The sequence below is a fragment of the Silene latifolia genome, chromosome 10, assembly GCF_048544455.1.
Source record: "Silene latifolia isolate original U9 population chromosome 10, ASM4854445v1, whole genome shotgun sequence".
Taxonomy (NCBI): domain Eukaryota; kingdom Viridiplantae; phylum Streptophyta; class Magnoliopsida; order Caryophyllales; family Caryophyllaceae; genus Silene; species Silene latifolia.
The window spans coordinates 152,467,380-152,490,942 of NC_133535.1; the positions used below are offsets into that span (position 1 = coordinate 152,467,380).

Consider the following 23,563-nt stretch of genomic DNA (forward strand, 5'->3'; position numbering starts at 1 on the left):
AAACTAGAATGCAAAGCAATGAAAAACTTACTCGACTTGCTAACCTTCCCCCAAGCTAGCATGAATTCGGGGGATGGAAATGTTCTTTGTGATCTTTAGTGAAGAAATGTGAAGAAACGAGAGAGAAAGGAGGAAATGAGTACCGTCGGGTATGCTTGAATGATAGAAAGAAATCTATCTTTTTTTTTCCCCGTATAAAGCAAAGGCCAGGAAGTCACAGAACCACGACCCCGATCGGGGCCACCAACCCCGATCGGGGTTGACTACTCCTTCAGGTTTGACTCTTTTCCGTATTTGATTTTAATTCCTTTTCGTTTCTCCAAAACCACATCCCCGAACGGGGATCTTGTATGGGGCTGCGTGCTAGATTCTCTTCCAATTCTTCTTCCTTCATTTTCACCTAGAAATCACAAAAAGAAACATCGTCAAGTCGAGTATTTTATTTTTAAACTACGAAAAACAATAAATTGCAGAAAAATAAATAAAAACAAATAAAAAGCTTGGGTTGCCTCCCAAGAAGCGATGGTTTAACGTCCCGCACGACGTAAGAAGCTTATTGATTCAAGTTTTATCATTGAGCTTGCTACCAACCAAGCTCTATTTCATAGCTCGTTTTGCATTCCACAACCATTTGAAAATTTTCAAGTAAAATTTCTCTTTCTTCTTTTTGGCGCTCTTAGCAATAGTGCCCTTAGCATCATCACCTACAAAGCAAACAACACCCACATCGTCCTCCAACGGATCCATTAGTAAAGATTCAAGCGTAATAGAGGCATAAGAAGAGTCCACAGTGCTAAATAAATAACAAGACTCTTGTAACACTGGGCTTCTAATGGTGTTGTTTTTGCTAAAGGAGACCCGGTCATCGCCCACTTCCAACGTCAACCTCCCATTTTTCACATCAATTAACGCACCCGCGGTGCGTAAAAATGGCCTACCCAATATAATTGGGGTTTGTGAGTTCTTGGCCATATCAAGTATGAGGAAGTTAACGGGTATGAAAAACTTACCAACTTTGACGGGAACATCTTCTAAGACACCTAGAGGTCGCTTTAAAGAACGGTCCCCATTTGCAATGTAATACTTGTGCATTTTAAAGCACCCATGTTAAGTTTTTCACAAAGGGAATAGGGCATGACACTTACACTAGCATCTAGGTCGCAAAGGGCCTTATCAATGGTATATTTGCCTATAGTTCAAGGAATAGAATAGCTACCGGGGTCCTTAAGTTTCGGGCGAGACTTGTTTTGTAAGAGTGCACTACACTCTTCGGTGAAAACAATGGTCTAAACCTCATTGAAGGATCGCTTCTTTGAGAGGATTTCCTTCATAAACTTTGCGTAAGAAGGGACTTGGGTAATCAATTCCATAAACGGGATGGTGACTTGCAAATTCTTACAAACTTCCAAAATTTAGCAAACTTACCTTCCTCCTTGTGCTTTGCTAGATGATGGGGAAATGGTACTTGAACAACTTCTTTTGGAGGAGCATCCTCCACATATTTCTCATTCTCATTGGAAATACTCACCTTCTTCGTAACGACAACACTCTCCTTAGCATTAGGAGAGACTTTTTAAACAATCACCTTGTCATTTTCTTCGGACAATGGGGGCTCAACATTCTTGGCATCAAGCTTGCTCTTCCTCTTAAGCATCAACAATCGATGAGGAAATAGCACACGATCCTTAACAAGAGACTCTTCACTAGCCTTCTTCTTGTCATCTCCCCTAAGCTTGGCCTTTTTAACAACCACCTCTTCATCCAAAGTCATGGATGACCCATCATAACTTGAATCACTTCTCAAGGAAATAGAATTAACGGTTTCATGTGGTTGCTCACCTTGGGGGGGGGGGGGGGTAGTTGACCGTTCTTTCTTTGAGAGCTAGAAACGGCTAGTTGAGCCACTTGTTGTTCCAACATCTTGACCGCGACACTATGAGCTTGATCATTCTTTTGAATTTGAGCCAACAATTCCTTTTGCATTTGGACTATCATGCCCTCAAGCTTACCACCTCCTTGAATGTTTTGTTGGCCATTTTGTGGTGGATTTTGTTGGTAATTGTTTTGTGGAGGCCTTTGTTGATTTTGATACCCCGGTGGAGGGATATACTTTTGTTGTTGAGGAACATAGGCATTTTGTTGTGGTGGGGGTTGAGGGTTAAGCACATTGTTGCTAGTGTAAGACAAGTTCGGATGGAATTTTGAATTCGGGTTATAAGTGTTGGAAAATGTACCCGGTGGATATGAACTTTGTCTAAAAGCTTGAAAATCATTTACCTCTTCAATGGGGGCTCCGCAATGAGCGGCATAATGACCCGCACCTTCACAACCGTCACACACAACGATTTGGCTTGTTGAAGACACAACATTGAGTTGTTGGATGGAATCTTTAGCATCTGTTTCCGCCAATTGTTGTCGGAGCAAAACAATTTGAGCTAGCAAAACGGAGTTGTTAGAGGATTCTTCTTTACCTTTGTATGACACAACTCGGGAATTGACATATTGTGCATCATGGACCGCCATAAATTCGATCGTGGCATGAGCAAGGTCGGTGTCAATTTGATCAAACCGCCCATAGTTGGCGGAATCAAGAATCCTTCGGGACTCGACACAACATCCATTGTAGAATGTTATTGCTAGAAACCAATCATCTAGCCCATGATGTGGGCATTGCCTTTGAAGCTCCTTGTACCTATCTCAAGCCTCATATAAGCTCTCAAGAGCTTGTTGACGGAATCTGGTAATTTGGCTCCTCAAAGTTTGAGTTTTCTCCGGTGGAAAAAACTTTTGGTAAAAAGCAAGAGCCAATGTCTCCCAATTGGTGATTCCCAAGGTTGTGCGGTCAAGGTTATTGATCCAAAACTTGGCCTTATCCTTCAAAGAGAAAGGGAACAGTATTTCCCTTATTTGGGCTTGGGTGACGCCCGTTTGATGGACCATGGAGCAATAGTTACAAAAGTTTTGCACATGCAAATTGGGATCCTCCAAAGGACTTCCTCCAAATTGCTTCCTCTCCACAAGGCTAATGAAAGCCGGTTTGATCTCGAATTCCGGTGCGCTGATTTGAGTGGTTGTGATTCCGGCCGGAAGCATGGCCGCGGTGGGCTTTGAGTGATCGGAAAGTCTCACCATCTTTTTGGTAGTAGATGGTGGTGGAGTTGATGAACAAGAAACCTCCTCCTCTTCAAGGGCTTCTAGATCGTCTAGGTAAGACTTTCTAGCACTTTCAACTTGTATGGGAGAAGTGACTTCTTTCATTTCCTTCCAAAACCGTCGTCTTCTCCTAAAGGTTTTCTCGGGGTCGAAATCCGGTGAAAGCAATTCTCCACTACGAGAGGACCTGGGCATAAGACAACAATTTCTAGAGAAATGATAAGTAACGGTCTTAAGGAACAAGTGTTCCCCAAGACAAAGGAAAACAAGATAAAAATCGACAATTCAAAAAGCAATAATACCGTTTCCCCGGCAACGACGCCAAAATTTGATAGGTTATCGCGTACCTATGCAAAGATAAATTCCCTAAACACAAGTAAATATAGTAATAGGTGTCGAACCACAAGGAAACGAGAATTACGTCGAGAATTGCTATGGGTAGATTTTTATCAAGGTCGATTTCGATTTTGGTTTGATTTGGTTGTTTGATGATTAATAAAAATTATGATGTAAATTATATAATAAAAGGGAGTCTAGGGGTTCGAGTCACACATGCAAAGATAAACATATGATTATGACAAATTCGGTACTAATAACATTGTCAATTGCTTAGGCTTAAAGATACCCACCTTTCGACATTAGCATCAACCATAGATCGGGTTCTAGAGAAACTCTCGTCCGTGACTAAGTCGTCCTACTACACATGCTTAGTCTAATTCAATTCCGTGCCTCTTGACTTATAGAATGAATGAACAAACTTAATCAATTGAATAAGGCCTTAAACAAAGATTAAACATTATGACACAAGCATGCGATAGAAGCAATATGAACAATATTATTATTGATTTATTTTATGATGTTATATATTTGATTTATGCATGACTCCCCTAACCCTTATACTAGGAGATTTAGCTACTCATATTAAAATGTAAATTGTAAACTATATTATAAGAAATATTAAACATGGTTATAAGATTTATATTAATTAGATGATATAACATGAGAAAAGAACAATGCTAATGTAAAATGAAATACTTGATTATAAACTATGTGGTAACTAAAATAGAAATGTAGAGATGTAAACTATAAATAGAAATACCTTAAAAGTAGAGAACTTGTATGAAAGAACAAATAACCAAAGTAACTTGAATAAGAAATGCTTGAACAATAACTTGTAGAACAAAATGTTGAAGGATTAAACTAAGGAAAACTTAACAACTTGTAAACTAAAATGAGACGTAAAAATTGGATGCTAAAACCTTGGAATACACCTCTCCTATTTATAGGAGAGGAGAAGGAAACGTAAATTTCCTAGATGCATGCGGCCCCGATCGGGGTTGGGTGGCCCCGAGTATTTTCTCTTAATTCCTCACTTAATTGCTTGAGGAATCCAATGTTTGCGATAAATGATCCTTAATGCACCCAGTTAATGCTTCATAAATCCTTCTATGAGCATCCAAATGAGCATCCTAAGCTTGTTGGAATCTTATGATTTTCACCTTGACTTGGACTTGAACATTGGGCTTTGACTTTGATTGTTGGCAACATTTGCAATTCTCACTTCAATCCAACAAATCTTCATGCAAACTCCCATTCAAACACTTCCATGCTAGTCCAATATTAGGTCTTGTTTAGCTTAGTGGACTTAGTGTACAAAATGATAGGAAAAAGCCTCTAAATGCTTAGATTCCTACACAAACATGTTAAGACAAGCAAATACACTAGAACAACAAATATTAGCTTATGACACTATGATAAGTGCTAAATAACAAATAAAACGGAGCTAATATAGGGGATGAAAGTATATAAAATATGCACTTATGAATACTTCTGGGTTTTTCGATTTCTACCTTTTTTTTATATTCTAAATTGTACCCCTGATATAAATGTTTTATTTCTCCATCATGACCCCATCCAACTCTCTATTAATTTTATCGTTGTCAAACAACTGTATTTCGACCTTTATTATGGCTCACTAATGTCGTATCACCATCCTCTATGACAAGAATCACAAATCACTTTTAATAGCACAAACTACTATTAAAAACTTCCGTTATGAAGCAAGAAACGATAAAGGAGATTTCATGAATTTTTAGTTAAATTCATATACTATTTGGTGGGTTAATGGTTAATTCGGCGAATTAAAAGTAAATAAGTAGGTTATCGAGTAATTAAAGAGGTTAAGAGGCGATTTAATAGATCAACTGAGAAACTAAATCAGTGAAGACAATAAATAATAAGCTATGAAATAGACTAATACCTAGAGTTCACTCAGTTCAGGGGTACAACATATAATTTCAAAAATGTAGGATATAACATAGAAAATTGAAAAACTCAAGGATATAATATAGAACTAGTTTTGAAACCCGTGAAAAATCACGGGTCCTATTCAAATTTTCTTTTTTTATTAATACTACTTATATAAAACAGATTTTGATTTGGAAACATTGCAGACGATAAAATAGGATGGAAATTATGAGATTGAACATAATAACACGGTAATATAAACAATAATAATACTCCCTCCCAGTCACTATAATGTTACCTCTTTCCCGAAACGGATTATTCAACTAATGTTCCCCTTTCTATTTTTAGAAACTTTTTACTCTTATTTTATTCATTTCTCCCTCCTATCACCAAACCCTACACAACTCTTTTACTCCTATTTTATTATTTTCCTTTATATTTTGACCCCACAATTTTTTATTTAACTACTAATAATTCATCCCTCTCTCCTATCACCAACCCCACACAACTCCTTTACTCCTATTTTAATACCTTTCTTAAGTATCGTGCCATTATCAAAGGGGAACATTATGACGACTGGGAGGGAGTATGAGATTAGTGGGGAATAGAGGCATATCATGAGTAACTCTTCTTCTTCTTCTCTATTAACAACCTAGTAAATTAATGGGATTTAGGCATTTAGTAGAGAGATTTTTTGAATGTATATGTGTAGGCATTAAAATTTTATTTAAATGTCGAAAATACAGAATTTAATTAATTTGAGTTAATAATAAATAAATTACTCAATTTAGTTATTTTTGTCCCTTTTAAATCAAATTTGGGTCATTCTGAGTTATTCGGGTCCAAACAGAGGTCAAATTGGGCTAAAATTGCGGATGGGCCGAGAAATGGGCCTGTGACCAAACCCGAGGAAAAGCCCAACTTTTTCTCTATAAATACCCCAAGCTTATTCATTACCAAAGAGAGAAAAACTTGAAGAAAAGAAAAGCTCTGGAATTCTCTCTGGAAATCTCGTGAAATTCAACGTAAGCAGTCAACAAGCACAACAAATTCGTGCCGCCTGCGCAAGAAAACTCAAACATTCAAACTCGAATATTCAAACATTCAAGCTCGAATGTTCAAACATTCAAACATTCAAGAGAGACTCAAGTCGTTCGACCCTCTCAAGAATACAAGTCAACGTCGCGCGTAGAGTGCATACACCCTCTACACGCGTACCCTATTTGTTTAGAATCAGAGGATTATTAGAGATTGTACACGAACTTTTCTGATATTAATAAAAACTCATTTTGTTTCCTTGTTTTGTATTTCAGTTATAGCTATACAAAATTTGTTGTTACAAATTTGGTGAACCCGACGTGAAAACCTCTACCTCTTATCTCTATAACAAGTTTACATCAAGAACAAGGATGTCTTCCAACACATCAAGCACACCTTCAAGAACTTATGCATCAATCCTCAAAGGATCTCCTAGTGTTGCACCTTCATCAAGCATGCCCTCAATTGGTGTTTCTACAAGAAGAATGGCAAAGAAGGCTGCTATCAATGCTGCTACTGAAAGCTTGCGCACCGCTCATGTTCCTAAAAGGCCTCGTAAGTACTCAATTGCATCCATTGTCAGCTGCAAATCGCTATAATCAACAAGGCTTCATCTCCACAAAAGGAGAGTAAGGAGTTCAAGGCTAGTGGTGATTCATCCCCTCGCAAAGTGAAGAAAGCAACGCCAAAGAAGAAGGAGGAAGCTTCAACCCCTATCTTCGAATCAGTCATGGTGGTTGGTGGCTCTAGTCTCGAAGAACAAATGGAGAATGTGAACAAGCTCCTCGAGAAGATGATGCAAGAAAATGAAGAGAAGAATAAGAGGATTGAAGAGCTTCAAAAGGAAATGGAAGAGCTTCGTAACAAGGACAACTCAAGCCATCATGACACTGAAGAGGAGGAAGAAGAAGATGATAAGAAGGATGGTGAGAAGCCCCCTAAAAATGATCTTAGTGCCTACACCGAGAAGAAACTGCAAGACTTGATAGCCAACACAATCAAGAGCCAGTTAGGTGAAGGTTCCTCTAGCAGTCTTCGATATGTGAAGCCCTACACAAAGAGAATCGATGTCTTACGCATGCCTGCTAGATATCAACCCCCAAGTTCCAACGATTCGATGGAAAAGGTAACCCCAAACAACACATTGCTCACTTTGTGGAGACATGCAATAATGCTTAGGACAGATGGAGACTTGTTAGTGAAGCAGTTTGTTCGTTCCCTCAAGGGCATAGCTTTCGATTGGTATACGGATTTAGGTTCTGAGTCGATCGACAGCTGGGACCAAATGGAGAACGAGTTCATGAATAGGTTCTACAGTACAAGGCGCATAGTGGGCATGAGTGAGCTAACCAAAACAACCCAATGGGAAGATGAAGCTGTTGTGGAATACATCAATCGTTGGCGCGCACTAAGTCTGGAATGCAAGGATCGTTTGAGCGAGACTTCAGCAGTTGAGATGTGCATCAATGGAATGAAGTGGGACCTTCTATACATCTTGAATGGGAATAAACCAAAGAGCTTCCAAGACTTGGCAACACGTGCTCATGATATGGAGATAACAATCAATGCTCGAAAGAAGACGAACTCATCTTCCTCTAAGCCCGCTGGCGAGAAGAAAGAGTTCAAGAAAACCGACAAGGGTTCTAAAGGCTCATCCAAGGAATCTATGACAGTTACCACCAGTGACACACCCGTCAAAATCTCTGCAAAGCCTAAGAAGGAGACATACACCAAGGACTTCAAGCGTGATAAACCAACACTAAAGGACTTGCAGAACAAGAAGTATCCATTCCCTGACTCAGATCTTTCAGGCATGCTCGATGATCTGTTGGAAAAGAGGGTCATCCAGTTGCCAGAATCAAAGCGCCCTGACCAAGCAAACAAGACGGCAGATCCAAACTATTGTCGTTATCATCGTTTAGTTAGTCATCCCCTTGAGAAGTGCATAACCCTCAAAGAAAAGATTATGCAACTAGCAAAAGATGGGAAAATCATCTTGGATCTTGATGACACTGTGACAACAAATCACACCAGCGTGATGATTGAAGGACTTGAAGGGCCAACCATGGAGGTTTCGAATGTGATAGTCCCTCATAAGCAAGAAGAAATATGTGTGCTTCAATTTGGAAGTCTTGAACCCGTAGCTTTTCGAGTGCAAAAGTCAATATCACTACCACAGAAGATAACTGAAGGTGCGACTGCAACCATGGAGGCCATCAACGATGATGATAATGAAGGTTGGACATTGGTGATGCGAAAGAAGCCAAGGAAGCAAGTAAAATCACAAAATCAACAACCTCCACCACGAAAGAGAAAACAAACTAAGAGGAGGGGATCACATTGTTCCAAAGGTAAAAAGAGATTAAAGAAGGTGATCAAATCACATGACCTTCCAGCTGATTTGTTAGAACAACAACCACCAACTCCTGTCATTCTGGAGGAGTTTTTCCCAAAAGGTTATTTCAACAAAGTTACTGTCAATACTGTCGTAGTTACTGATGAAAATGAAGGAGATAAACAAAAAGTTGGTGTTTCAGATCCCGCGTTGTTCGAACACTCAAGTCAATCCAAAGACACCAAAGTGCTGACCGTTCTTGATGCTCTTCCAAAGCGCATGGGATGGAAGCAAATTTTTCACCTTCCTAAGGAGATGCGTCAACAAGTTATCCAGGCTCTTCAGAATCCAGAGTTATACGAAGAAAAGGTAAAAGACGCAGGGGAGCCTGCAGAGCGAGAAAATAAATGTGTATCTTGCAACACCGCCTTATCATTCTCTGATGAAGATTTGTTGCTTGGATCAAAGCTCCACAATAGGCCTTTGTATGTGTCAGGCTATATAAGAGGCAAGAGGGTGAACCGTATCTTAATCGATGGAGGGTCTGGTGTAAATCTCATGCCGAAGGCAACCATGGTTGAGTTAGTCATTACGATGGATGAGTTATCCAAGATGAGTCGAACAATAATTCATGGCTTCAACCTGAATGGCGAGCGTGCTGTTGGCATAATTCGTGTGAATCTTAGCATGGAGGATTTATCTTATGACACCTTATTTCATGTTATTGATGCAAAGACCTCGTTCAAGTTATTGTTAGGTCGGCCCTGGAAGCATGAGAATGGTGTAGTTGCTTCAACTCTCCATCAATGTCTAAAATATTATCGTGGAGGTGAAAGAAGGATCAATGGTGATGTCAAGCCTTTTTCTAAGGTCGATTCATTCTTCGCGGATGCAAAGTTCTTCGAGGAAAGTGGCACTTCAAGTGAATTCTTACCATCCACTATTTCATCAACTGGGACGAGAGGCAAAGAAAAAGAAGTTGTGAACTCTCCAAATACTTCTAGTAACGATGCTAAAATGGAAGTGGGCCAAAGTAGCCAATCGAAGAGCAACGAAAAAGTCAAACATGTTGAGGAAGCTAAGAAAGAAGATCCACAAAAGAATGCAGCTCCGGTGCTTCGGTACATTCCAAAGTCACGACGCAAGGAAGGTGAAAGTCCTTTTGCAGAATATCAAAGCTCAAAAACAATGACCAAAGAGAAAGCTAAGTCCAACAATGTAGTCAAGCAAGAGTGGATGGTGAAGCTTATCACCCCTCTGCCTAGCACGGTTGAAAAACAAGTTATAAGATACGCTCCTACAGGGTTCGTCCCATCATCAAGCAAATCGTCCCAGGGTCAAGAAAAGGGCGTGTTCAACTCCAATGCATATAAGTTGTTGGCTAAAGCTGGATATGACTTTGAAAATCCCACTCCATTGGGCAAAATTATCAGTGTTGAGCCTTATGGCTTGAACGAAACTCAAAAGAAGCTTTTTAAGGAAGAGGGGAGCTTCAGTGCTTCCAAGGTTGGTTTAGGCTATGAATCTCCTTCGCCTATAAAGATTGGTGCTCAAAGAAAATTAGATGCATTATCCTCTCAGTGCATCACACCTGAAGAAATGACAGAAGATGAAAGTACAAATGAGACAACATCGCCAACACTCTCTGTCTTCGATCAGATTCGACCACCTGCAACAAGAGTAGCTCTTTCTGTGTTCGATAGATTAGGGGGGCATAGTTTGTCACAACAAGAAATACCTTTAAGAAATCGCTTTTCTATCTTCAAGAGATTGGGTGTTCAAAATAATGCCACTTGTGCTTGTCAGTCAAGTACCTCATCACATTTGAAGAAGAAAGGTTCAGTACTCAAACATTTGGGAGTTTCATCTCGTTCGGTGTTTGATCGCTTAAAAGACCCCAAAGGGATTGAAGATCATAAGCAATCACATCAAGCCTCGGCAAGCAACAAAGAAGAGGTGAAAGTTAGTAATGATCTCAGAAGTGTTGTCCCTTCCAGAATGAAGCGCATAGAAGTAGTAGACATAGTGCAAGCGCAACCCCTCAAGGTAAAAAGGCACGTTGTGGTCCTTACAAATCAAAAGAAGTCATCATCTTTCCAAGAAAAGTGGAAGTCACGACTTGGTGAAGCCTCAACAACACCGAGTGCAAGCAACAAAGAAGAATTGGAAGATAAAATAATGACATCTTATCACATCACCGTAGAGGAAGTCCTTGATGCTAGTGAAGAGATTGAAGCTGATGAAGCTCCAGCATTGCTAGAGGACGGGGGGCAATCAACCGTCGATGACTTAAAGGAACTCAACTTAGGTACTTCGGAGGACCCTCGACCAATATATGTTAGTGCTCTTCTTACAGAGAAGGAGGAGGATGAATACTTCAAGCTTTTAACTGAGTACAAGGATGTATTCGCTTGGAGTTACAAAGAAATGCCAGGATTAAGTCCTAAAGTCGCAATGCATCGTTTGGCGATTAAGAAGAGTGTAAGTCCTAAGAAGCAACCTCAACGACGTTTTAGGTCAGACTTGATTCCTGAGATTGAGAAAGAAGTCAACAAACTCATTGAAGCTGGTTTCATTCGAGAGGTAACATACCCAACATGGATTGCTAACATCGTGCCAGTAAGAAAGAAAAATGGCCAGTTACGCGTATGTGTGGATTTTCGGGATCTCAATAATGCTTGTCCAAAAGACGATTTTCCTTTGCCAGTCACGGAGCTTATGATTGATGCAACGACTGGACATGAAGCTCTTTCCTTCATGGATTGCACGGCAGGATATAATCAAATTCTTATGGCACCTGAGGATCAAGAGGCCACTGCGCGTTTCGACTCGAAAGGGATCTTTTGCTACAAAGTTATGCCATTTGGTCTCAAGAATGCAGGAGCAACATACCAACGTGCTATGCAAAGGATATTTGATGACATGTTGCACAAAAAAATTGAATGCTATGTTGATGATGTTGTGGTTAAGTCCAAGAAAAGAGAAGACCATATCAACGACCTTCGTACCGTCTTTGAAAGACTGCGAAAATGCCAACTTAAGATGAATCCGCTCAAATGTGCCTTTGGAGTTACTTCGGGGAAATTCTTAGGATTCGTGGTACGACATAGAGGAATTGAAGTTGATCAATCAAAGATCAAGGCAATTCAAGAAATGCCAGAGCCTAAAAATTTGAAGGAGCTTCGTGGTCTACAAGGTCGCTTGGCTTATATTCGCAGATTCATCTCTAACCTCGCGGGACGCTGCCAGCCATTCAGCCATCTTATGAAAAAGGATGCTATATTCCAATGGGATGACAAATGTCATAATGCCTTTGAAAGTATCAAAAAGTACTTGTCATCTGCACCTGTGTTGGGGGCACCAGTTCCAGGAAGGCCTTTTATCCTCTACATCGCTGCACAAGAACGTTCACTGGGGGCATTATGTGCTCAAGAGAATGAAGATAAGAAGGAGAGGGCTCTTTATTACCTAAGTCGAACTTTGGTGGGAGCTGAACTGAATTACTCTCAAATCGAGAAAATATGCTTGGCTTTGGTCTTCGCAATTCAAAAACTAAGGCACTACATGCAGGCACATACCGTCCATGTAATTTCAAAGGATAATCCTATCAAGTATATACTTTCAAGGCCAGTCTTGTCCGGTCGTCTAGCAAAGTGGGCAGTTCTACTCAAACAGTATGACTTGGTCCACGTGCCTCAAAAAGCCATCAAAGGGCAAGCTTTAGCTAACTTCCTTGCTGATCATCCAGTCCCCGCGAAATGGGAACTTCAAGATGATCTTCCTGGAGAAGAGATATTCTATGTGGATGTACTTCCGCCATGGCAAATGTATTTTGATGGTGCAGCAAGACGTGATGGAGCCGGAGCTGGTGTTGTATTCTTGTCTCCCGAAGGTCATGTGTTGCCTTACTCCTTTGTGCTCACTGAACTGTGCTCAAACAATGTGGCAGAGTATCAAGCTTTAATCTTAGGACTTCAAATGGCGATTGAAATAGGGGTCAAAGATTTAGACATCTACGGAGATTCTTTGTTGGTAGGGAACCAAGTCCTTGATGAATTCGAAGTGAAGAAAGATGATCTCATTCCCTACCATCAATATGCAATCCGGTTACTTAACAAGTTGGATTGTGTTCACATTGGACATGTGCCTAGGAGTGCCAATAAGTTGGCTGACGCGCTTGCTAATCTTGCAGCCACTTTGGCACTGGGGGCAGAGGAAGTCACAACAATTCCAGTTTGCAACCGTTGGGTAGTACCGCCGCTAGAACCGCCGCTAGACGGAGGAGAAATTGCAGAGTCATCTAACATGATTAGTGTCTACCAAGTCGATAATGATGATTGGCGACAACCTATCATCGATTTCTTGGAACATCAAAAGCTTCCTGATGACCCTAGACATAAGGTAGAGATTCGTCGTCGTGCTCCAAGGTTCATATATTATAAGGGAACACTTTACGGACGATCGTTCCTCGGCAATGGCTAAGATGTCTTGCGAAACCGAAGCTTCAAAACCATGTACGAAGCTCATTCGGGTGTTTGTGGCGCTCATCAATCCGGTCCAAAGCTTCATGATCATGTGAAAAGAATGGGGTACTATTGGCCAACCATGGTGCAAGATTGCATGGACTTTGCGAAGAAGTGTGATGCTTGTCAGTTTAATGCAAATTTCATACACCAACCTCCTGAACCCTTGCATCCTACCATTTCATCATGGCCCTTCGAAATGTGGGGACTAGATGTTGTAGGACCTATCGCTCCAAAAGCATCAAATGGGCATGAATATATCCTCGCCGCAATGATTATTTCTCAAAGTGGGCGTGTTGTCGTGTACGTGAAGTAAAAAAGGAAACTGTTGTTGAATTCATTCGCACTCAAATCATCTTTCGGTATGGTGTACCACAACGCATCATAACTGATAATGGCAAGCCATTCTTTAACAAGTTGATGAGAAGTCTTGCTGAAAAGTTTAAATTTAAACAATACAAGTCTTCCATGTACAATGCTCCTAAGAATGGCTTAGTGAAGCTTTTAATAAGACGCTATGCAATTTGTTGAGGAAAGTGGTGGCGAAGTCAAAGCGTGATTGGCATGAGAGAATCGGTGAGGCATTGTGGGCCTATCGTACTACATACAAGACACCTACTCAAGCAACCCCGTATGCGTTGGTGTATGGAGTTGAAGCCGTGCTGCCATTAGAAGTTCAAATTCAATCTTTAAGAGTTGCCATTCAGGAAGAACTTACAAGCGATGACAATGACAAGCTGCGCTTGGAAGAGTTGGAAGCTTTAGACGAGAAAAGGTTGCAAGCACAACAAAAGCTACAGTGTTATCAAGCACGGTTGTCACGCGCATTCAACAAAAAGGTGCGCCCTCGATCTTTTCAGCAGAGACTTGGTGCTCATTTGTAAGAAGGCCGATCATTACTTCTCACAAACCAAAAGGCAAGTTCACTTCCAAGTGGGATGGGCCATATGTCGTGCAAGAGGTATACACCAATGGTGCTTATAAGATTGTTGATGAAGACGGTGTTCATGTAGGACCGATCAACGGAAAGTTCTTGAAGCACTACTACTCCTAAGCATGAGGCTAAACTGCATAAGCTCCTAAGCATGAGGCTAAACTGCATAAGCTCCTAAGCATGAGGCTAAACTGCATAAGCTCCTAAGCACGAGGCTAAACTGCATACCAAAATAAAACTCAAAAAACAAAAGAAAAAAAAACAAACAAACCAAAAAAAAACAAAAAAAAAAAAAAAAAAAAAAAAAAAAAGAACAAAATCCTTCCATGAACTACGTAGGCTTGATCTTGTAGAGTACTTGGGTACTTTGCGAGTACGTAGGCAACTTGAGTAAGTCATTTACTTAGGTTCAGCCACATCCCCAAACAAAAAAAAAAAATCCTTCCCTGAACTACGTTGGCTTGATCTTGCAATTTGTCCTCAATGGTCACTTTGCGAGTACGTAGGCAGTTTGAACAAACACTTTGTTTAAATGCAGCCACACCAAAATTTCGAACCTCTCAAATCGCTCCTTGCCCGCAAGAGCTTAAACTGTGCACGGCTTAATAAACTTCAAATCTATCGATCTTTAAGGTCAAGGACAGTCTTAATCATTGACGGATTTTGCCTTAAGGAAAAAAAAGATGTTCTCGTATCTTCTAGATCTCCAAGTGTCTTGCCTTCCATCGAACAAGTGTAGACCATGAGTAGTTGACGATGATCCTTCAGTTATCCATGATTCTCGATCAAGCAAGCTTCAAGGAACATCATTCATGCTCAAATCCTCCGAGCTCTACTTCATATGGGTCATTGCATTCCTTCTTCCACATGGACATAGAGAGCCTTGCAAAGACCTTCGAACAAATCTCGCACTGCGTAACGGATTGCAGGAAGTAGCTTGAATTCCTCATGTGGTGGACTGATCAAGAGAGTATCGAAGTGCTCCACCTCAAATTCCTCGGCATCTCTCACGGTCTTCAACGGTCCATGAACAAGTTCATTCTTTGCATGATGGGTCAAATAAGAAATCAAAGTATCTCGCGCCGCAGAATGCTTCAAACTCTCCAACAATCGTCGGCACGGTCCATTGCTTGCTTCTTGATGACTTGGAGGAGAATCGAATTCGTGCTCCAAATTTTAAATTTCTCGCAGTCCTTGGAGTCAGTTGAAGTATCCAATCGATCCACGGTCAAGTCTTGAAATGATCCACCCGGGATGCCTCAAATGCTTCAGTGGCCAACGGGACATGTGGCTTGCTTCTTAACTTGGAAAAGAACTTAAACGACTCAACCATGAGTGGCTTAAAATCCTCTTGCGTCTGACAAGACAAGTGCGTTGCTTGATGAGAAACCAAAATGTGTCATCCAGAAAGTCTCGAATTCTCCCACAAAGAAATGGACAGTTCTCCTTCTCTGGTATGAAAGGTGTTTGTGGTAGGGCACCAAGCTTCAAAGAAGGCGCGCATTACTGGCACATGTTTGTCATATGAGTACAATGATGCGTTGATCGCCGAGCTGATGGAAGAGATTTCAAGGATATCACCTAAGCGAGCAAGCACATCTTCGGTCCACTCCCAATATCCAAAGATGTCTTGACTCTCCGTAAATCTTCAAGTTGTTAGAGCCCTACTTCATTGATCCGGCAATTATTCTCCGTCCAAGTAAGAGATAGGTGGAATATTCGTCGGCCATTGTCTTGAAGGTGCTCTTCGAAAGAAAACGGGTCACACATCCGACTTAGCAATATCGAACTTTGATGACATTTCAGGATCGAAACAATGTTTGTTGACCACACTAGCTTCACCTTTGGAAGAGCGCAAGGATTGGCGAGTAACAAAGCGGGTTCCGGAATTTGCATCATCTTTTTCATTGTCGACTATGGCAAGGTAGGTAAAATCTTTGTTGCAAAGCTCCTTGAAGGATACCATGACGACCCTGAAAAAGCAAGGGTATCATAAAAAAAAAAAAAAAAATGTGTCAAATGTTAAGACGTCACTTTAAAAAAAAAAAAAAAAAAAAAAAGTGACGGTGATTTTCAAACAAAGATGCCTAAAAAAAAAAAAAAAAAAAAAAAAACTTACTGTGATCTTTTTGTGTCCCGATCATCAGTTACGATTTTTGAGGCGTAATCTGGTCATCGACCGATAAAATATCTGTGCCTACAAAGTGAACATAAAAAAAACATTTAACATGGAATATAATATATGTGTATGAATTACAAAGAGAAGGTGTAGCTATTTTTTTATCTTCAACAGGAAGAATATGGAAGTATGGACGGAAGGATGCATGGCTTGACATATATAGGGAGATTTTATGATTAAAAAATAAAATGCTTGTGTCTATATCACCTCACCTTTCCAAGAGCCAGAGGAAAAAAATGTCACCTCACCTTTCCAAGAGCCAAAAAAAAATGTGTCACCTCACCTTTCCAAGAGCCAATTGTTGCCTCACCTTTCCAAGAGCCAAAAAAAAAAAAAAAAAAAAAAAAATTGTTGCCTTCAAGAATTTACAACTTGCTCAAGTCTTCGGTTTAAAAAAAAAAAAAAAAATTATACACTTGATCAAAATTGCTTACCCATGAAGCGTTGACTATCTAATTAGTAGTGTGACGTAAATTCAAGTATCATCCGTCAAGGTTACAAAATGGCCAGGGTGACATAAAAAGTCTCGTCCGTCAAGGTTACAAAATGACCAGGGTGACATAAATTTAAGTGCAATTCGTCAAGGTTACAAAATGACCAAGGTGACGAAAAATTCAAATACTATCCGCCAAGTCAGACAATGACAGGATGGCCAAAAAAAAATGCTATCGATGCAACATGATGGATAGCCGTCGACTTCCAAGTCAAACCAAAAGAATGTGTCGAGACCCCGCCACGCTAAAACACTTCGAAAGTGGGCATGACAAAGTCTCGAGGGGGCAATTTGTAGGCATTAAAATTTTATTTAAATGTCGAAAATACAGAATTTAATTAATTTGAGTTAATAATAAATAAATTACTCAATTTAGTTATTTTTGTCCCTTTTAAATCAAATTTGGGTCATTCTGAGTTATTCGGGTCCAAACAGAGGTCAAATTGGGCTAAAATTGCGGATGGGCCGAGAAATGGGCCTGTGACCAAACCCGAGGAAAAGCCCAACTTTTTCTCTATAAATACCCCAAGCTTATTCATTACCAAAGAGAGAAAAACTTGAAGAAAAGAAAAGCTCTGGAATTCTCTCTGGAAATCTCGTGAAATTCAACGTAAGCAGTCAACAAGCACAACAAATTCGTGCCGCCTGCGCAAGAAAACTCAAACATTCAAACTCGAATATTCAAACATTCAAGCTCGAATGTTCAAACATTCAAACATTCAAGAGAGACTCAAGTCGTTCGACCCTCTCAAGAATACAAGTCAACGTCGCGCGTAGAGTGCATACACCCTCTACACGCGTACCCTATTTGTTTAGAATCAGAGGATTATTAGAGATTGTACACGAACTTTTCTGATATTAATAAAAACTCATTTTGTTTCCTTGTTTTGTATTTCAGTTATAGCTATACAAAATTTGTTGTTACAATATGTTGAACGAATGACGTTGCTCAGTGCTCCGATGATTCATGATTTATGCTAACTCGTAAATTTAATGATTTGCATTCTCAATTCATCATACTCAAATTAAATAGTCTAATGTACATGTATATAGACATAAGTTGTTTATATAGAAATCAATGATTAATACTTATACATGGGTTATGTATTATGTAACTTCAAGATATTGGTGCTCCGGAGATTGAAGATTTTCTTAACCGCCGATTTACCAAAGGTGGTCAAGTTTTTCTCCTTCAATAGGTAAAAGAAAAATAGCCTAACAAAGTGAATGAAGTAAGACTAATATAGTAATTGAATACATTGAATACGTATCTCTCCATTTCAAATTTAATTATCATTTGATGGTTTTTTTTTTCTCTTGTAAGATTATCCGTCGATGTTGTGTCGATACTATCACTACAACTAAAATGCCAAGAATAACTAATAGGCTAAAAACCTTAGCATAATTATTGGAACAAAAATAGATAGGCTAATATCAATTAAAATGTCAACGACATAAAAATACATCATCAATATGGTGATTACTCCATTCACGAGCTGCAGATTTGATCATCCATATGAACACATCCTCCAACATCAAATATCGTGTTAACTGATATTGAACTAATATCTAAAATAAAAAAATTGATAATTCTTAAATTGTGTTCTGTACTCACCGATTGTCATGTATTAATAATAAAAGTAGGAAAATCTCCCAAAAAACAGAAATTCCAAGAAAAAAATGAGAAACATCATGTTACCTCTTAAAAAATTCACATACTTGTCGATTGTCATTTGCACGTATTGATCTCCAAGTATGTCATGCTCCTGAAAATTCAATCAATTGTACAAATTAGTATTATGCCAAAATTATTTGTACACAAAATACAAAATTGCATAAGATATACCGAGTATATGTAAAATATTATCAAATGAGTTTTGTATTAATAATTAAAATAGAAAAATCTCCCAAAAAAGAAATTCCAAGAAAAAAAATGAGAAATACTATGCTACCTCTTAAAAAATCCACATACTTGTCGATTGTCATTTGCACGTATTGATCTCCAGGTATGTCATGCTCCTGAAAATTCAATCAATTGTACAAATTAGTATTATGCCAAAATCAATTGTAAACGAAATACAAAATTGCATAAGATATACCGAGTATATTTAAAATATTATCAAATAAGTTTGACCAATATAGTAAAATCTTATAATGGAAAAGAGAACATGAGAAAAACGAATGAGCTGTAGGCTGATAAAAAATTATAAAAAAAATGCACGTCTATTGTTGCTCATGAAATAAACATTATCATCTCAAGAAAAAAAAAGTAGTAACTAAGAAGTCATAATATCATCAAAAGATTTAAGAACTAAAAATATGAATCATTATAAAGAAACTTGAGAAATGAGTTATGGAGAAAGAATATGAAAAGTATAGTTAAATGCTTGTGGTGAATTGAATAAAATATTGAAGTGGAAGAAGATAAAAAGTTTGTTGTCTTCTTTAATTTTTTTTAATATTGTAATTGTAAGAATAAATATTAGGGGACATAAAAGACAATAATGATGATATGATGAGACTTGTAATATGACTTCTTGAAATCATGTGGTTATATTAAATGTCATTTAAAAGTGTACTCAATGTAAGCCTTTTTATACTATTTATTATATAGATTTTATAGAAATAAATAAATATGTACTTTAATTTTATGAGTTGTGTTAATATGAAAAAATTTAACCGATTCACTAACATCTATATTCTCTTCCAAAAAATTCAATTATAATGTGAAATATAATTGTAAATTATGAAACTTTTATGTGAATTTTGGTAAATTACATCTTTTTTTGGTTTTTGTAGCTCATCAAATCTTTAATATATACATTTAGTTTAAGAATATTAATGATGTCTTTTGATTTTCTTTATTTGTATGTTATACAATATGTAATGACTTTTTTGTAAGGACTTTTAGTAATCATTCAATTTTTTTTTAAGAATCATATCAAATAACCAATAATCTAATAATAATTAATAAATAATAATTAAACAGTCAATAAAAATTAATGGAAATTAATGGGGTATAAAATATTAAATGCTAATGATATGTGAAATTAAATTAAATGCTTTAATCTAGCATTTTAACTATATTGTATAGATTTACTTAAGTATTTACAGAATTTGTTTGTAAATTACTTAAATTAAATAAATATTTTCTTTTCCATATATTTTATATTTTCCAAAACCTTATCCTTTACGTGAAATAATTTCATGAACTAAATACGGTATTTCTACCCTTTTAAAATTCTATTATTAGTGTTTAATTTCACTTAAGTATTTACAGAATTTGTTTGTAAATTACTTAAATTAAATAAATATTTTCCTTTTCATATATTTTACATTTTCCTAAGAAAATATTTTATATGATCTTTAATACTTATTTTTCGATTAATTAGTTCTGTAAAACATCTTCTATATACAACAAAGTTATAGTAACAATAACAGTGAGTTAACGCCTCTAAAAAAAGTAGTGAATTAGTGACAATACAATTTTTTTTGTTTTCAACTTCATTTATTATTCTTCGTTCTTAATTTCTTATGTATTCAATTTTTTTTTATTTCGAATACATATAATAGTACTCCATATGAAATATCTTGAAATTATTAACTTATAGTTAATGCGTATTTTTTTATTGTTGTTTTTTTTGAGTTAATTAAATTTAAATCTAATGGAATATGGATGGATTTTTAAAGTAAATAAGTAAATTAAATTAATTCAATATAATAATAAATTGGATAATTCAAGTCATATTAGTTTGCCAAGTCGCATGTTATTGTATACGTGGCTTTTTTTCATCCAATGTGGCATTGTCTATGTGGCATTTTTAGGCTAGCCTTTTAATAGTATTTATAGATATATATAATTAATATTTTAATCATATTATTAGATGATTACATTAATTATATTGGCACAATTAATTATAAAAATTAAGTAAAATAATTATTTTAATATTAAAAGTTTAGAAGTTGTATAAAATTGATTTTTCTTAGGTTTTGTAATTTAAAGTACTACTCAATCCTTCAGCCTATAATTCCTCTTTCTCTAATATATGTGAGAAATATTATAATGAAAGAAGAAGTAGGGACTGAATAGGAGGGAGTATAGTTTAATATTTTTGAATTATTATTTCAAATATAATATATAAATATTTATATTTTAATAATATTTTCGATTTATGTTTGACCCAACGGATCAACCCGTTTTTTAGGTCATCATACCAAATGAGTAAATTTACTCGAGTCATGAGTAGCAAGTATACTAGTATTACCACATGTTTTTTTTCTTTTGTTTGTATTATCCGGTTTATTCCGGATTTGAGTCGGATAGAACTATTAGGGCGACAAACTTTTTGGGGAAAAAAAACTAACAATAGCTTGTTTTTAAAAAAAGTAACTGATGTGTCGTGGACTGTAGGTAGGCGTAGTTGGGTTTCTGATTTACCGAACTGGATTTTGTGTAAGGCGAATGAGGACCTAATGAATATGAATTAATCCTGGTGGTTTTTTTTTTTTTTTTTTTTTTTTTTTGTAAAAGGGAGGGGGGCAAAGCAGTAAGAGGATTATACATCTGATGTATTACCTCCAATTCTATAGTTTCTGAGCATAATAATAAAGTTTTTGAGTTTTGTTTTAAAGTTTCTGAGTTTCAATATGAAGTTTCTGAGCTTATTCACTTAAGCATTAAGCTCTAAAAAATTACAATAAACTCAAAAACATTACATATAAGTTTAGTTAAATTTGAGTTTTGACGGAAAAAATATTAAAATCTACTTATAAACTTTATTATGCTCAAAAAAATACACATATGCTCAAAAATAAATAAAGTTTGAGGTAATAAGCTAAAAAAAAATACATATATGCTCAAAAAACAAAAAAGTTGGATGTAATACATCCGATGTATGTTCCTTTTTCTCGGGGCAAAGCCCCAATATTATAATTATAGAAAAGATTGATGTTTTGACCTTGCGAAACCTGAACTTAGCTTCATGGGCCATGCCATAAGCTAGTAGCCCATTCCACTTCCGTAGTAAATTACTCCCAAATAGAGGTGATCATGGGCCGGGCCAATGCGGGCTTGGGCCGGACCTTTCAAACAAAAGCGGCCCATTTGTGTGGGTCGGGTCGGGCCAAATACATGGGCTTATTTAGCAATCCCAAACCCGGCCCTTATGGGCTAATGCGGGCTTTTGGGCCTAAATGGGCTTTTTCGGGCCCTAAAATTTACGAATTACCCTAGGAAATAATTAGCTAATGCCTTCGGTTACAACTTTTAAAACATACATAGTGTATAAAATTGTACAAAACATGATGAAATGCTCTCTAAAAATAAAATAAAGACAAACATCGCCATTTTAGAATGCTTAATCATGCATTCGTAGATATGATTTATGTTATGTATACTTTGGTTTATAAATCTAAAAAAATATACTTGAGTTTGTAAAGAGTTGGGTATAACTTTAACGCTACTTTAATAGATTTTATTAGAAAAAATATTCATTATTAATAAATATGGGCCGGGTCGGGCCAAAATTTGGGCCAAACGCTTGGCCCAAACCCGGACCCAAAATATTTTGGGCCTTTTTAGGCCGGCCCATGGACTTTTTTGGGCCAAAACTAAAGGCCCAAGCCCTTCAAAAAAGCGGCCGGGCCGGATAGGGCCAATGGGCTTGGGCCATTTGATCAGCTCTACTCCCAAACCAGTGAACCACACTTCAGACGTCTTTCAACTGGGGCGTCTTTGTCCCAAAGAAATTTGCATACAAGATTCAGGACCTAATTAAGCCATTTTTATATTTTGATGAAATAAAAAAAAATGAATTTTTGAATATTTTCTTTTTTGAGAAAAACCATAAAGGTTTAATTCATTTCCTGCAAAGAAGAAATAACATCCACAAACTCCGACGGAAAATTCCCCGTCCAAACATGCCTACCAATGCTCCACTGGTTAGCATGAGCTACCACATGCGCAAACCTATTAAAGTTTCTATTAGAATACGTAAATACAACCAAATCGAAATAAGCACAAAGCTTCCAAATATCGTCGAATTATTTTGGTTACGAGTTTTGAGGTGGGTATGGCCCATTGAATAAAATTATTTTGCTTACGATAATGATGTTTGTTGTAGATTTGTTTTTAATTTCATATTTTTTTTATAGATTGTCATTGCTCATTTTTGAAACGACTGTATCGATCAACACAAAATCAACTCAACATTCATACTTAAAGCAATTTATAAGATGAGAAAATCTCTACTACAACAGATTGAGGTGTCACAGACACTAAAGCCTACTTAAACTAAAGCTAACCATGATTAACTAAACACTACTCTAAACTAACTGCGGTTAAAACTCAAGCCATAACAAGATGTATACTACTACAGTACTACATGCAAAGTCCTCACATTTACCCTAACTTAAATCTAACTGCGGCTACAACCCTAAAAAACAAAATCAGTACACCATGTAACCAAAGTACTGAACCCAACTATGGAGTTACACAAGTTCTCCTATGAGTCGGTCTTACTGTCTTACACAAGACTTACTCATTGAGTTAAGGCTAATGCAGCCCTCCTCTTCTTATAATTAGCCTTAAAACATGCCTGCCTTAATTTCTTTGTTTCTGCTGTTAATTCAAGTCCTGGTACAAATTGCAACTTTTTCTTGT

General features: G+C 37.4%; 1 non-coding gene and 1 pseudogene across 1 annotated transcript; one reads left to right on the forward strand and one right to left on the reverse strand.

The window, feature by feature from the left end:
• Positions 1-23,563, reverse strand: part of LOC141606408 (pentatricopeptide repeat-containing protein At3g22670, mitochondrial-like) — a 43,263-nt pseudogene that overhangs the window by 15,103 nt on the left and 4,597 nt on the right.
• On the forward strand, positions 2,654-2,760 carry LOC141610382 (small nucleolar RNA R71). The gene has a single exon (XR_012528291.1). It is a non-coding gene; the product is annotated as a small nucleolar RNA R71 (small nucleolar RNA).